General features: G+C 40.7%; 1 pseudogene; it reads left to right on the forward strand.

Moving 5' to 3' along the window:
• The first annotated feature begins 10,452 nt into the window (after positions 1–10,452).
• LOC111233190 lies at positions 10,453–15,323 on the forward strand (annotated as a pseudogene).
• Positions 15,324–16,201: the final 878 nt, after the last annotated feature.

The following is a 16,201-nucleotide window of genomic DNA, read 5'->3' on the forward strand; positions in this document are numbered from 1 at the left end:
GGTGAAGAGTTCAGGTCAAGATCAGTTAATCCACATCAGAGGTCGTGTCATCTTCCAATGAAACCATGACAACCACCAACCACTGTCTGTCTGTCTGTCTATGTCTGTGTGTGTGTGTGTGTGGTTGTGTGTGTGTGTGTGTGTGTGTGTGTGTGTGACTGCTAGTGGACTGACTCTCTGTGGTATGTCAGCGTGTGTGTACTGTAGTTTGTTCTGTGTGAAGTTGAACAGAGTTCCTTCATTTTTCAGAGGAGTGGGAGGCAATGGAATCTCAGCTGCAGCACACACACACACACACACACACACACACACACACTCACACACACACATATACATATGGGGGAATGCGTGTTACAGCAGGGATGGAAAGATCTTTGTGACACTCACAGCAGCTGAGAAGGCTCTGTTGTTTGCTCTTTTGTTTGTGTGTTGAGTTCATCAGACTTGGATGTTTTTTTTAAAGGCCAATTCTGTTTTGTTATTAAATTTATATTAAAGCTGCAACTACTTTTAAATTCAACACTGAACAACTCACCAGAAAGTATAAGTTTGGCAATGGATAAACACTCCTGATTCTATCAATCACTTCCTGTTTCCCTCACCATCAAATCCTGACATCACCATATCTGACCAATGATCTTTCTTCCTTAGCCGATCAATCACTCTTCAAATATCGTTGAAATTCTACCAGAGCAGAGTCACATGTACTGAACAGCTGATGTCATGTAAGACCACCCTTCACTTCCTGTTCCTCAACCCAGGCTTTAGTTCTACGTGGATGCCGCACCATCATGGTTTCCTGTGAGGCGGGTGGAGGCACTATCAGGGAAGCTTTTCATAGATGGATATCCCTTTTCCCTCTCTGCCAGCTCTTCTGAGTTCTGGGAAATGGTCACATTTTCATGTAGCGTTCAGGAAACACTGGCCTCTCAGTCAGATGTCACTTCATCCCATTTTAATGGAGCTTCTTTATGTTTTTATGTCTTTATTGGACAGGGAAAGTGGAGACAGACATGGAATAGGAGAGAGAGACATGCAGTAAAGGGCCGACCGGGAGTTGAACCGGGGACCTGTTGCTCAGGACTCATCATGTCCATGTGGTACATGCCCTAACCATCACAACCTGAGCTTTAACTTCTTATTGCAGTGATGTAAAAATCAAAGCTCAGTATTATTCCAATGAAGTTTCCCCTCACTCTGCTGGTTCTAAGTATTACACTTAAGGTTTGATTTTTCCTAAGCTGAGGGAGATACTTAAGGGCGTGGCACAGAATCTCTTAAATGGTTTCCTTATTTGAGGAACAAAGCTGAGGCATTTGCAGTTGTGAAAGAGATTTAAGAGTGTCTCCTGGTCGCCTTTTGATGTGTTCACTTCCTTCATTTATCACCATAAACTCAGTCATGATGAGACTGAGTTTATACGTTTTTTCCTTTGTTTGGTCATAAAGTCTTTTGTGCAACAGTTAAACTGATTTAAAGTGATTCCTAAAGTATAAGAATAAGATAGGGAGAAATCCTTACTTGATCCTTACTTGAGTGAACATTTTAAGGATACCTTAATGAGAAGACTTAAGGGTGTTTTGTGCAACTGATTTTATTTTAAGGAAACCTTAACCTGTGCAACTGGCCCCTGGTCTTCAGCCTCTAACCTTCATCACATGCTAACATCTCTCTCCTCCGCCAGACTGCTATCACTCTGCACCTTTTGCATGGTACAACATGTCCAGTTGAACCCATGCAGGTGAAATTGCTCCTCCTCTATGATAACTTTCCTTACCTCTCAGAGTTGAGTTTAATCACCCTCTCCACAGTAAGAATCCTTTTATTTACTCTGGGAGCATGGTAGGGGATCAACAGTGGACTGACAGACTGAATCATAGTTCAATATCAGCCTCATACTGTATATTAATAACCCAGTAAACCTGGATGAGTCAGCCCTGGTCCTTGCTTGTGAACATAATGTAAATGCAGTGTTAAGTTTGAAGTGAGTGTTGTTTCCACCATCTCTGTGCCCACAGCTCTCAGCTCCAAACAGCAGGTTAATCAGCTTGCGGGGTGAGAATGCAGAGATTAACCCTGCATGCTACTGTGCTGTTGTATTTTCAGTCATTAGTGTCCTGGATACATGAACAGCATGCAGTCTGTCTTTATGATGAATATATACATGTATTGACTGGTTGGTCCAGTGTCGGTGGAGCTAGTCTGAACTACATTAACTAACACTGATGTTTGAACGTCTCCATAATATTTCCATGTCCCTCAGTCTGTGCTGCCAGCAGAGTCCCTGACAAAGGACGTCATTGTTCCACTGTGAGCTCCCACAGAGAACAAGCTTGTGTGTGTGTGTGTGTGTGTGTGTGTGTGTGTGTGTGTGTGTGTGTGTGTGTGTGTGTGTGTGTGTGTGTGTGTGTGTGTGTGTGTGTGTGTGTGTGTGTGAAACAGCTCTCAGATATTAGTGCATTTTTTCTTGGCGTTAAACCTCTCAGCTGGGCTGCCCTCTTTATTCTCACCTCCATCAGGAATGTGCTGCTAAAGCAAAGACTTCTGTGTGTGTGTGCATGCATGTGTGTGTGCAGGTTAAGATGACCTATACAATAATGTTTATTAAAGTTAAATTATAGTGTGTTCTTTAGAAGTGAACACACGCAGGAATGTAGGCTACCATGCCTGATGGATTAGGATATCACTGTCTTAATGGGATAAGGTAAGAAGATCAAGATAGGGTGTCTCCCTCACTTGCTCTCTTTGCATCACATACACACACACTGATATTCAACAGCTACATGAATGCTGTACAGGACTTGGTGGACTGAGGTGAAGTGTCTTCCATTGTGTTACTTTGCTGTGTTGTAGGTTACAGTGACTTTACCGTGGTGTGCTGCAGGACTACCTCCCTGGGCCAAAATAGCTTTGCTGAACAGTGGCCTAAATCTGGCATACATGTTTGCTAGAGTTATGCCAGCCTCCTGATGAATGGTGTTCAAAAACTGGTCCAAGTGCACTAGTCCAGAACTGTTCAAATACCTCTGATTGGAGCATTTAGATTTTCAGCTCAAACTGAACCCTGACCTTAAAGTCATGTCTGGATCAGAGCCAGAACTGGCCTAACTCAGTTGGCTACCTATGATCTATCCAAACTATTAAGGTTCCCACAGCCTAACAGATGGGCTAGACTAATAGAATACGTTCAGTAGAGTACAAGTGAAGTGCATCTCCCAAACTTCAAAAAACACAAGTGGCTGCAATTGTTCCTTCAGGAACCAGTGAGATGATGAAACACCAACTGGGAAATCCAGTTTAAGGAAAGGACCACAAACCCCAGTAACATCATGGGTGAACTCGTTAACTGTAAGTGTACATCAAGCATTGAGTGACTTCTCCATGTGGACATCAAATGAAATTAAATGCCTGTCAGACATCAGCAGTTTATACTGCTATAAGACAGGATTCTTTTCCTTTGTTGTGGAGGGTATACCAGTCGAGGCAGACGGCCACCTGACCCTGAGTCCGGTTCTGTTGGAGGTTTCTTCCTGTCAAAAGGCAGTTTTTCCTCCCCACTTTCACCAAGTGCTGCTGTTTGTAGGAAATGTTGGAAATGGGTTTTTTGTCACAATTTTGTCATGTCTTGACCTTGCCTTGTAAAGTGCCTCAAGATAATGTTTGCTACAATTTGGCACTATACAAATAAAATGGAATTGAATTGAATTGAATTATGGCATGTAACAAACTTCCAAAAATGTGGCATTTGATTGGCCTATGTAGCAAATTGCTAGATGTTGCAGTACATTGCAGCAAAAGTTAACCGAGGTTCAACATTTTTGCTGGATGACCCTGATTCTGCAGGATGACCCTCTGCATTGGGACCTCTGTTCTACCAAAGCAGTGGTCGCCATGAAGTGAATAAGAAAGCTGTGTTGACAATGTGTGACTATTGGAGACTGTCTTGTAAAGAAAGAGCCCATAGGTAATCTGTGATGACCAAAAGTTTTGTTGCCAGGGTACATCTAGTGGTCGTAGTAATTGACAGGAGCAAAGGGAAAAGCGCGGTGATGTAGTATAAAGAGAAACAAATTCAATATCAAGAGGAGGTTCTGGTGGATGGATGAATATGACTCAGGAGAGCGTCGTTCGATTCCCATGTGAAACTGGCTGTTTATATTGTAACAATGACAACAAAGATAGTATAATGTTGAGGAAGTACTTATTTTAATCCAAACCACCAACCGTTCCTAAACCTAGCCAAGCCATGACCAACCATGGTGACAAAGGTAGGTACACTGCTGTCAGTACAGTCTTCATGTTTATTACTGTAACCATGACAAATGAGGTCTGCCTGTCGCTGTAGGCACGCTATTTGGGTCACTCCTATAGGTCTTATCAGAGAGTTGATGGTTGAAGGGGTTGAAGGAGTTGTTGGACTGTTGTCGGCGTGTGTGTATGTTCATAAGGCATCTTACCTTGACATAAAGTGAAATCTCATAGTCCTGGTCTTGGGGTGTTCTGCTATTCCTGCGCAAAGGAGGCAAAGGGCTCTCCACCCTTCTGTGGGAGATCAGTTTCACCTCCTCCCTCTTCCCCTCAGTCATCTCTTCCCGCTGAGGGATGTATGAATGGCCATCCTCCAACAGCACCACTCGCTTTCTCTTCACCTGCTCGTCTTTTTTCTTGGGCAGGGATTCGTCTTTAATCACCGACTTCAGCTCCTTTATCCAGTCCTCCTTCATTGGTGGACTTTTCTTTTCCGGCAATGTCTCCGTCCTCACCCCTTCCTTCCTTCCCCTCTCGGTTTCCCAGATGTTTTTTTTCAAAGGCTTCAGTTCTTTCCTCCAGTCTTTCATTTCTGGTGCTCTATCTTCCTCAGGTTGATCGTTTTTTATCCAGTCAGTATCTTTTCTCCTCGGCGATAACATTCTTGCCGTACCCCATCCTTCTTTCCTTAGTGGTTGTGGCTCGGGAGACAAGATCCCATTCTCCATTGCTTTCTTCAATCCTTTAACTCTTCCATTTGTATCCAACTCTACCTCTCTGTTGTCATTGTTCTTGTCTTTTTCTTCCTCACCTTTTTTATCTTTTTCATTTTCATCTTTCTCTTTACCAATTTCAGCCTTCTCAACTTCTTCATTGTTTGTCACCATTATGGCGTCCTCTGAAGGGAGTTCTTCAATCTCATCATCTAAAACAGTCACAGGCTCTTCTGCCATTTCTACCTCTCCCACCATTTCTTCTTCCTCTACTCCTTCTTCCCTGCTGTCTTCTACAAGGGCCATCATTGTTGGATGTTCTCTCAACTTGTCCCCCCAATCTGCCCCAGCTTCTACAAAGAGCTGTGAAGGATGTTCCTGCAAATCACCACCTCCCTGTGTTGAGGACCCATTCTCCTCTGATAGGACCTCACATTCTGGCTGGTCCAGCTCAACTTCACCCCCTTCCCCTAGTTCAAAGGCCTCTTCCACCTGGTCCACTTCTGGTTCTGGAGGACTGACCACCGCCTGGTTTTCAAACTTGATGATAGATTCTCTTTCTCTGTGCTCTTCCTCACCCATTAACTCTTTCATAGTTGTTTGTCCCTCATCCAGAGACTTAACCCCATCCACTTGCTCTTCCTCTAGGTCCTTCTGGTTGATCCCTCCCAACATTGTTTCCTTAACCCCTCCTTCTGTCTGTGACTGTTCTTCAGAGGGTACAAAGGCCAACTCAGGTTGCTCTACCTTCATATTTGCCTCACTCTCTATGTCTATGTCAGACATTGCATCCTTCATTAACTCTTTGGCTCCCTCTTCTTCAATGTTTGCCACTACTGACTCCTTCTGTTTCCATGTGATGTTATTATTAGTTGGTTCAACGTCTTGTTTGCTGGATTCTGATTTGTTCATCTCATCAGTGTTTTTCATTTCATCTTGATTGTCATTGGTTAATTGGTTGGTCTGACTGCCCACCATTTCGATTGTACCAATGGTTTGACATAGATCATTTTGAATGTTGACTTGTTCTATCCCTGTGGTCTCATCTGTTGTTGGGTCCTCTGTGGTTTCTGTCACCTCACTATTAATCAAAGGAACAACTTCTGTTTTGGTTGTGTCATCAGGAGACAACAGTGAATGTTTTCCTGATTCCTCTACAAGAATGTTTGATTCTTGAAGAGTCTCTGTGTAATCAGTAGTGGACACTATCTGATGTTCTTCTAACTCATTGTCTCCCTCATTAATCTTTTCTTCCCTCTTTGAACTTGCTGTCAATGCTTCTTGTTTATCTAGTATCTGGTCTTGACTTTTCTCAACCTGTATCCTACCTTCTTTCTCTCTTGTTTCTTCATCTATCTTTTCTTGCTCTTCATCTACCATTTCTACTCCTCTCTCGCTGTTTTCCTCTGGTTTTTCAACCTTTTCCTCCCCCTCTCTTATTACTCCATTTGGTAACAGGGCCACTTGTATAATCCTCAATTCCTCCCTTTCATCCTGCTCTCTACATTCTCTATTGGCTTGTTCATTTCCTGCTTCAGACGTCAGCAAAACATCCTCCCCTACCTCCTCAGCTAGTTCCACATCTTCGTCTTCCTCTTCACCCTCCTCATCCTCTCTCCCTCTCTGGGTATCGAGGTCTGAACCAGTGCCTTCTCGGCTGTGGGCAATGACGGCATTTGATAGGTCTGGGTTTTGGCAGGAGCCTGATTGAGCCATTGGAACGTTTGAGGAAAAGATGGCACACTCACTCAGGAAGAATTGGTCCGTATGATTCCAGGATCAGTTACCCAAGATGTCAAGTTTGTGGACTGGGTCTTATATTCCAGAAATGGTCCAAGATCAATTTTAGAGGTAATAAGACTAAAATTGTAGGTTCCTCTTCTGAGATTAGGTCCAGAAGGGAATATCACTGTGTTTCTGAGGACAGCAAGGTCAAAAAAGTTAAATAAACCCAGTATTCCAGTAAGTAATCAAAAACAGATCTCACAGTATGCTTCAAAGAGAGAGGTGAGGAGTAGCAAGAAAGGTTACGGCAGGACTCGAATACTGGAATAGCTCCCAAGCTGCTGTGTGAAGGATGATTTTCAGAATAGTCCAGTTTTCCACAACGTGTCCAACGTGGTTAAAAAAGCTGTGAAGATCATGAAAGGTCTGTATGATTTCCAGAAAGTTCTGAGTTTCCAGGAAAGGCAGAGAAAGTGTGGATTCAGAGATTTCAGCCTTCAAAGATCATAAGATGATGAGTTCAGGCGTACAGGTACTTTCTATTCCTCACATGTGGCTATAAGGCTCCCAAACCTGTACTGCACCTTAAGCACAGTTAGACATCAATAAATATCTCTCTCTCTCTCTCTCTGTCTCTCTCTCTCTCTCTCTCTCGCTCGCTCTCTCTCTCACCAAAGGATTAAATGGAGGCTGATCCCCACATGACCAGGAGCTTAAACCCCTCTGCCACCCAGGGACCTGCACCACTTGAGATGAAGGTCCACACGCACGCACGCACACACACACACACACACACACACACACACACACACACACATATACACACACATACACTAAAACATGTACAGTTGTAGAAAATTTAAGGCTGACTTGCCCTTCAAAGTTGTTTTTTTAATTATTTTCTGTTTCCATACCTCCACCAATTTTTTCAAACAGTCTGTAAGCTTCTATAATAAAATTAAATCAGGTTACATTATATGGCACTATGCTGTTGCTCACTATGAGTGCAAGCCATTACAATGATGACCCACTTTACTCAGTTCAAAGACATCATGGAATCAAATATGTTTGTAATCTTAAAAGTTTTAATAGTATAAAAAGATGGGAATAATTTGTACATTACAGTTTATACAGTTAGAGCTCGAACTTTTTAGCATTTTTAAACCTGCAAAACCTGCAATAAGTGGAGTCTGCCACAAGAGGGCAGAATCCTTATTATAATTATTATTATTATGTAAATATCATCTTGACTGCAGGATGAGAAGAGTGGCAGAAAATATAAAAAAGAGTGTTTAGAATCTGTTGACCATAATTAGTTAATTAGTTGGGAACTTTATTTTCCATGTTTGTGGAAAGTTGTCTTTGGTTTCACCACAGAGTGTCCAGAAGCCAAAGTGGGGTGGATTTGTGTAGCAAGCATATCTGTCACTCAAAACAGCCACCCCCTCCATTATACACAACTTTAAGTCTTACTAAAACAGGTCGGTTATATAAAAAATCACCCCCGTATAGTTGTCAAGAAAGGGGGAAATTGGCTGTTATACCAGCTGTTCAGTGGTCTATGGTGTGGTCCTTGTAGTCCGGTCCAGCTCTTCATTGGTCCATGGTGTGGTCCTTGTTGGCTAGACCAACTGTTCATTTGGTCCTCATCCACTGCACACCTCCCCTGTGTTGTCTCCCTTTCTCTCTCCTTTCTCCTTTGGCCATGTTTTAAACTTTTTTTTAGCTATTAATTTGTATTAACGGAGATATAAACAACACAAATCATAATAAGTTATCTATGAATCTGTGAATGTTTAGGCCAAGATTGTACTGTTATTGTTGGGATTTTGTGTGATCATAGCCCACCTACCTGACTGTGCATAATGTGTGAGTAGCTATTTGATTTAACTGTTTAGAAATATGAACCATGGCCTGTGGCATGGTCCTCCTGAGTAAACCCAGATCACCTGAGTAAGGAGAACTGGACCACCAGGGACCTCAGGTCATGGAGATCTGGATTAATTATAGTGATGAGACTAGCAGTTTGAGACAGCTCCACAACAAAGTGATTATAGAGTGAAAATCCAGAAAAACAGCCAGAAACAGGAACAGGAGAAAAACAATCTACAACTGCAAGAAATCTCCATGTAAAGAAGAGAAGAAGAAAGTGTGGAGACTGAAGCAGTGTGTTGTCTCAACCAGCAGAGAGCAGCAGTGTGAAGGTTTGACTCCTGACAGCAGGAGGCAACAGAGAGGAGCTCATCAAAGACTGAAAGATGAACTGAAGGTGATGTGAAATTCCTCTGACACAAAACAAGCTTGACTTTAATTTGTTGTTGTTGTTGCTTTGAGCTCTTTTCAATTCAAATATAAAGACAAACAGCAGCTTATTCTCTGATTTCAAGTTGACTGAAACATTATTGACAAATCTTCTTGAAATGCAAAAACACAGAGTCAAGCCAAAGCAGACAAAGTGACAGACTGTTCCTTTAAGAAGTGTGTGCACAGCTTCAGGGAGAGTTCCACTACTTTGAACATGATCTCTCTTTCTATTATTGACTCTGTTTGTGAGGATGTGTGATCCCTTGTGTGTGCTGCTGAGCTTTTCTTTCATCACAATACATCCCAGACAGAATGTGTGACTCTGAACAGTTGGATCATTTTCACCATCAACAACTGTTAGAAGAGCGACTGTGTGTTGTGGTGAAATGGTGAAAATCATCTCTTCAGTCTCAGACAAGCGTCACATCAGTCAACGACTCCTTCCACTGTGTTTGTGTGATGGATTTGACACAATGACGAGCGACACTGGTCCAGACAAAGGTCAAGAGGTCAGTCTGAAACTTTTCAGGACCCTCCGCTGGCTTCATCTTTACACACTCATCATTCAAAGCACAACTTTATTTGAAATGGGAGTTTCCAAAGACACCAAACATGTGCCACTGAAATTTGGGGAAATGGGAATAAAATGATACAGAGGAACATTTGATGGAGTCTGAGCTTTGAGTATTTCATCAGTGCAAACATGATGAAGAAAAACATGATAGATAGAATATATGATATTATAAGACAGAGCGGGAAAAGAATTCAAGTCTATAGAAATTCACTGATATTATTGACTTTTGTGTTTCCATCACAGCTGTTCAACAACAGATGACAGTGTGTGTTTCTAAATTCACCACAAACCTGAATGTGTGTGTGTTGTTGTGTTTCTGCATCATGGTGACCCAGATTTTTCATCTGCCGTCAGATTCAAATCAAGAGCAAGAAACTTTTCACTCAGTTAGTTCAGAGAAACAGAGGATTCTGGGGAAAAAAAGATGAAAAGAATTAGAATAAAAGAGAGAGAAAGAGTTGAAATAAGAAATGAATCCCCTCTGCAGGCTGACAGTGAGCTTCATCTCCTCTTCAACAGCAGACATTTGAAGATTGAACACAAACAGCATGTTGGAGACTGAAGGTCTCAGTTTGACCGATCACACACTGAAACATAGAAGCTTTTTGCATTTTAATTGTTTTTCACTCTTCAACTCACCAGAGTTTGTCATTTTTCTTTCCCCTTTAAAAGCTCCCACTCAGAGGAAAAGCACACAACAGCTTCAGTTGAACCGTCAATCAGCAGCAGCAGCCTCATCTGTGGGCCGCAGGGGCTGATGGGAAGTTTGAGGAGGCGTCAGAAACCACGTGGCCCTCGTCTGAGCTCACACCTCGTCCTTGTTTGGCCTCAGCTGCATCAGAGCTCCACTTCTCCCCAGGTTCACCAGAGGAAACACCACGGCACAAAATGCTTTTCCTCCCAGCTGCTGCTCTGTGCTGTCTGTGTTCAGGTGAGTGTTTCCAGCCAATCAGGAGCCAGCAAACTCAACCTGTAACACTGTCACACTAACCTTCATCTACCTGTCTGTGTCTCTACAGCACTGGTTGCCATGGCAGCAGAGCCAATTGCCGAGCTGATTCAAGACCAGTTATCATTGACCAGGAGAGTTAATGAAACAGTCTCCTTCAGCTGTGATCGAACTGACCAGTGTGTTGGCTCTTATGTATTCTGGTACCAGAAGAAAGAGACAGAAACATTCAGCTTGATTCTGTACATTTACAGGGAAACTGGCAGCATAGGTAGTTACAATCATCCTCAGGAAGATGATTTCACAGCTGTTAATAAAGAAAACGGCTGTGAGTTGAAGATAAGGAAAGTTCAACTTTCTCATTCAGCCTTCTACTACTGCTCCTGTGTGAAAGTTGATCCCCACAGTGAGAAATGATCCCTGCAGCCTGAACAAAAACCTCCAGATGAACAGATGTCAAACAGTGTTTGTGACAGGAAGAGAGCAGGAAACCACAGCCCAGGTTCACATATTTCACCTCCAGCTCTAATACTTTTTCTTGACTTTTCTTTGATATTGATTGATATTTTGATCTGATATTTCAGCTGGTTTCCTGTTGTTCCACACAGTGAGGACAAAGAAGAAACACAGAAGCACAATAATAAAACAAGATGAGGAGAAAACTATCAAAGAAACTCAATGAATCAAATCAGATTCAACAGAAAAGCTGGAAACAACAAAGAAACTTTAAATCATATGAGAACCATTGGAGCAATGACATGTACAAAGACAAGTGTGATGAGGCTCCAAGCCAAAGTTTGACATGAGGATGAACAGGAGTCTACAGCCATGCAGCAGCTCTGTGAGGCTGGACTAAGACACAGTGCTGCTTTCAGCTAAATGCTAACATGCTCACAGTGATAATGCTAACATGGATAACATGGTGTTTAGCAGTTGTACTGTTAGCATGCTAACATTTGCTAATAATCAGTAAAAACAAAGAGCAGCTGAGGCTGATGGGAACGTCATTAGTTCTGCAGGTGTTTGATCATAAACCAAAGTATTGGACAAATTCAATGTGACCTGATGATGGCGCTAGATGAAAAGTCAGAGGATCACCAAAGTTACCAGGGTTCATCCTGAGGGGAACATGAACGTCTGAACCAATTGAAATGGGAATATTTCTTGAGATATTTCAGTGTGAAGAAAAAAGAGAAGAGAAGAAGAGTCATGTTGATATGAACATTAGAGAAACACATGATGGAGCTGAAATATGATCCTGGTTCATAATGTGGACTCCTTCACCTCAGCTGACACATTCAACAACAGACAGGTTTTTGTATCAATCTTTTTCACTGTGGGAGGAGAGCTCTACTACAACTTTGGCTCTGGAACTAAACTGTATGTATCAGGTAAGAACAAACATTTGTTTTCCTTCATTTGTTTTATTGAAGAAGTGTAAAATGTGTTTGAAGTCACTTTCTGCTGCTTCACACTTTACATGTTTGTTTGGTCATAGTTGGTACAAAGTTCCTGATGCAGCCGTTGTTCAATGAAAAAGTTCCATCTTTAGTGAAAAGATGTTTCAATCTCACTGCACAGCAGAAGGAATTCTTTATTTCTGCTTGAGCTCCAAAGTTTTTGAAGAGTCCAAAAAGTCTGATATTAGAAGAGCATTGTGGATTGTCATCAGCTGCTGCTTCATCAATCATCACACTGCTTTTCTTTTCTCTCTTCTCTTTCCTCAAATCAATTCACTTCTACATGAAGGATTGTGGAGGATTTTCCTGCTCACTTGACTTTTTCTACAAAATGTCCAGTTCATCAAAGTGAATTTCAGTGATGAGCAGGGTTCTTCACATTCACTCTGACTCTTCAATCTTATATGTTTTTAAACTTTATTTTCCTTTATGGGAAATGAGATTTGGAAACTTATGCTGGTAAATACAGTAAATGAATACAGTTGTTGTCTGATGATAAATGTCTTTTATATGAAATATTCTTTTGAACAACAACAAACAACTTGAGGGAAATAACATAAATGTGTAAAATATTATATTTAATAATTATACAAATTTAATGATGTTAAATAATATGAGTGTAGGTGAAATATAATTAATAGACTGACATAGATTTTCGGTATATATAATTTATCATGCAGGATGATATATATAAATCTATACTTGGTATATATTCCACTAATTCACAGTAAATAAAATGTGTATAATGTTAAAAAAGTTTATCTAATGAATGTAACCACACTTTATATAATGGTGAATGTATCTAAATTCATGAAATATATTAACAATAGTTTGGATACATTTGTAATTGATTGAAGAGATTTAATTTATGTATTCTTCTTTATATTTGTTTGGTGGTAATAACTGTTATTTATATCACCACAAATATTTCCTTCACTAAAAGACATATTTAGTTTAATGTAGAATTTATGTAAAATTGACTTAGGGGAAATATTTTGATCATAAGATTAAAATAAATATATTAAATATTTACCTTATACAAAATAGAATTTAGTATCAATAAATAAAATGTTTGTATATGTGTACTCTCAGAAATTATACCTAAACCTCTGTATGTATAAGAAAATATAAAAATACATGAACACATCTTTATTTCTAATTATATATATTGTCAGAATATATCACTGCAAATATTTTTAGTTTTTTAGATCAGCAATAAAATCCTGTAATATCCTATGCAGTAAACACTGTATATCTTATAAATGACATTTTAATGAATAGTAAATACAAGTTTTTGATAAAGATATACTTCAAATATTGTAAATACATTAATATGACATTATGAAGACACATATATTGTGAGCTGATGATTTATAAAAGTGAAATACGAATATAAAGAATTGAGATAATGTTTCCATCTTTGACTTTGTTGAACTTGATCTTTCTCTGATGATAAACATCATATATAACCATGATATATAGCAGAGTAAATCTATGTGAAGGTGAATCCAGTATATGTGGGGACCTTTGTGCTGTATTGATGAGTAGTTTAGTGATCAGAGTCCATGTAGTTTCCAGGATCAGACTGAATGCAGTGCAGTGCTGGAAGCTGCTGTTGACTGTGTCAATGTGTGTGTGCTGCTTGTTGCTGCTGTCAAACTTCAGATGAGCCCGTAGTGAAGCCCGTGGTGAGCGTGTACCCAGCAGCATCCAGAGCCCACCTGGAGGGGAAGAGCTCCCTGCTGTGTCTGGCCTCAGCCATGTCTCCTCCTCTGGTCCAGTTCTCCTGGAAGAGACAGAAGGAGGATGGTTCTTGGAGGAGCTGACCCGTGATGATGGAGAGCAGCTGGTGCTCACAGAGCCGGGACGCACCGCGCCATCTTGCTTATCCATCAGCCAGAGAACAGCAAATATAAATACCGCTGGCTACGTCAAGCACGAGGGCGGCACAGTGGAGGCCCAAACACAACAAGGTGATGAAGGCTTGCTGACTGTGTGTGAGCAGTGATTCAGCTTCATGTGGAGACACTGTCAAAGAGAGCAGAGCAGCAGAGCACTGACATTTCTCACTGCGACTCCAAACATTTGACTCCTTTTCTGTTTCAGAGGTTCCAGCTCCCAGCAGCCCCCTGTCCTCCAGAGAGAGAGCCAGCCACCACCTGGCAGCTCTGCAGCAAGATGACTGTAAGATCACCTGCTGCCTCTCTTGCATGGACAGCTCCAATGTTCTGCTGCAGTCTAGGGCTGCAATATCAGTCTGTTTCACTTTCTGCTGATCACTGAAGGATTTCAACACATACACTCCCTGATTCTGTTAGAGTGTCCAACCAGCACAACAAACCCCCTCACAGAGCTTTCCCTGCACCACTCTGACTAATAACACCTGTTGGGGCTCTATACTAAAATGTGGGGCTTTTGAGGGAGCTACAGCAGCTTTAGGGACTGTATGTTAAAGCTCCACTCATTCATATTTCTATATTAAGAATTAGTCTAATGACTTCTACGTAAGGTCAAAGGTCAGAGGTGAGTTTATTTAGCTTATTGAGGAGTTCTTCTGCCCCCCCAAGTGCGCTGCAAAAAGAAAATTAGTGATCCAACTTCAAGCTCATAACAACCTGTGTCTTTTAATATTTTGTACTTTCTATTTGATCCTGGAGTGATTTGAATTGTCAGAAACACTTGACAGAAGAAGGTGATGAAGACTTGCTGACTGTGTTGAGCAGTGCTTCAGCTTCATGTGGAGATGCTGTCAAAGAGAGCAGAGCAGCAGAGCACTGACTGATTTCTTTTTCAATGCTTTTCTGTTGCAGTGGTTCCTCTGGATTCTCTCCAGCCTCAGTGCAGGGTGAAGCTGCTCTGTCTGCTCTACACAGTGCTGATAGTGAAGAGTCTGGTGTACTGCTGTGGACTCTCTCTGCTGATGATCCTCAGAAACAAGGGGCCGTCCACCAACCGCACACCGGCTGACTGACTGTTTTCTAATTGCCTTTTCTCACCATCAAACCTCATCACGTCATCTCATTTATCTCTTTGATCGCTGTTCAGACATTTTAGTCAAATGTATCTTTTTATCCACAGGTTAGATACCGTCAGCCTGCAGATAATAAATACTTATATCATACCATAAACATATATATTTGCAGTTACTAAGGTTAAACCCTGTACTTAAGTGTTGTTTTAATGATCTATATCCACTTTTAATTGGGACCTGCATATCAATATGAAATTAAGCTGAATCATTGCTTCTCTGTTACTTCTATGTTTTCTGTTGTTATGTTTCTTTTTAATACTTTCTGCAGAGTGTGGCCGGTTTGTAAAATTAATTCACTGTAACATTCTTAAGATATTAATAAATCATTGTGTGTTTAACATGAACATCCTTGTTTTTATTTATTAAAATTTGGTTTTATATCAAATTATCAGAAACAGACTGAACTTTAATTTTCAGATGTATTGACATCTACAAGTAATTTGACTAATTTGACTGTTTTTATCATTTAACTTGAACATTAACTATCTTTTACAGTAGTGTCAGTGTGGATGTAAACCTCTATGCTGAAGACACTGTTGTTTACACACACAAATAAAACAGCAGGCAAGTTCCTTCAAATTCATATAGAGTTAGAAATATGAAATCATTTATGAGCCACTTGAAATTTACATTTTACGTTAAATATGAGAAATTATTCACACACTACTTTAAATACATACAAATGTAGAAATGCAACATTAGAAGTTACTGAAAGTGTCTATAACATTGATTAAAAATTAGCACACCAATTCTTATGTAATAAAATTTTTGCATACAGTTTCATCTATGACATGGTTCACACTCCTAAATTTAAAACATGTTTAAAATGATATCAAATTTAATTCAGCAACTAAGCAAGTTCAGAAATTAAAATTTGTCCTTGAGAGACGTCAGATCAAAAAACTCTCATTTGTATCATGTTGGAGGGTCCTGACAAACAACCTGTGTCAGTTATGTGGGAGCACTTGTTAGCAGTATCAACTGTAAAGTGGCCTTTGGTTGCTAAAACTCCAAATCCTAATAAAAACATCCCAAGGATGAGACCTCCAGGCGGGTGGTCTTTGTAGGTCTCTGGGCTCAGTTAAACTCTGTGTGGGTGGAGGGCTCAGTGGAAAAAAGTTTCACTAAGAGACAAACTACAGAGAGGAAGGGGGGCTGATGAGCGTGTACAGAAGCAGATATGAATCTGCTCTCAGT

Source organism: Seriola dumerili, unplaced genomic scaffold (genome assembly GCF_002260705.1).
Source record: "Seriola dumerili isolate Sdu_G_001 unplaced genomic scaffold, Sdu_1.0 BDQW01000018.1, whole genome shotgun sequence".
Classification (NCBI taxonomy): Eukaryota; Metazoa; Chordata; class Actinopteri; order Carangiformes; family Carangidae; genus Seriola; species Seriola dumerili.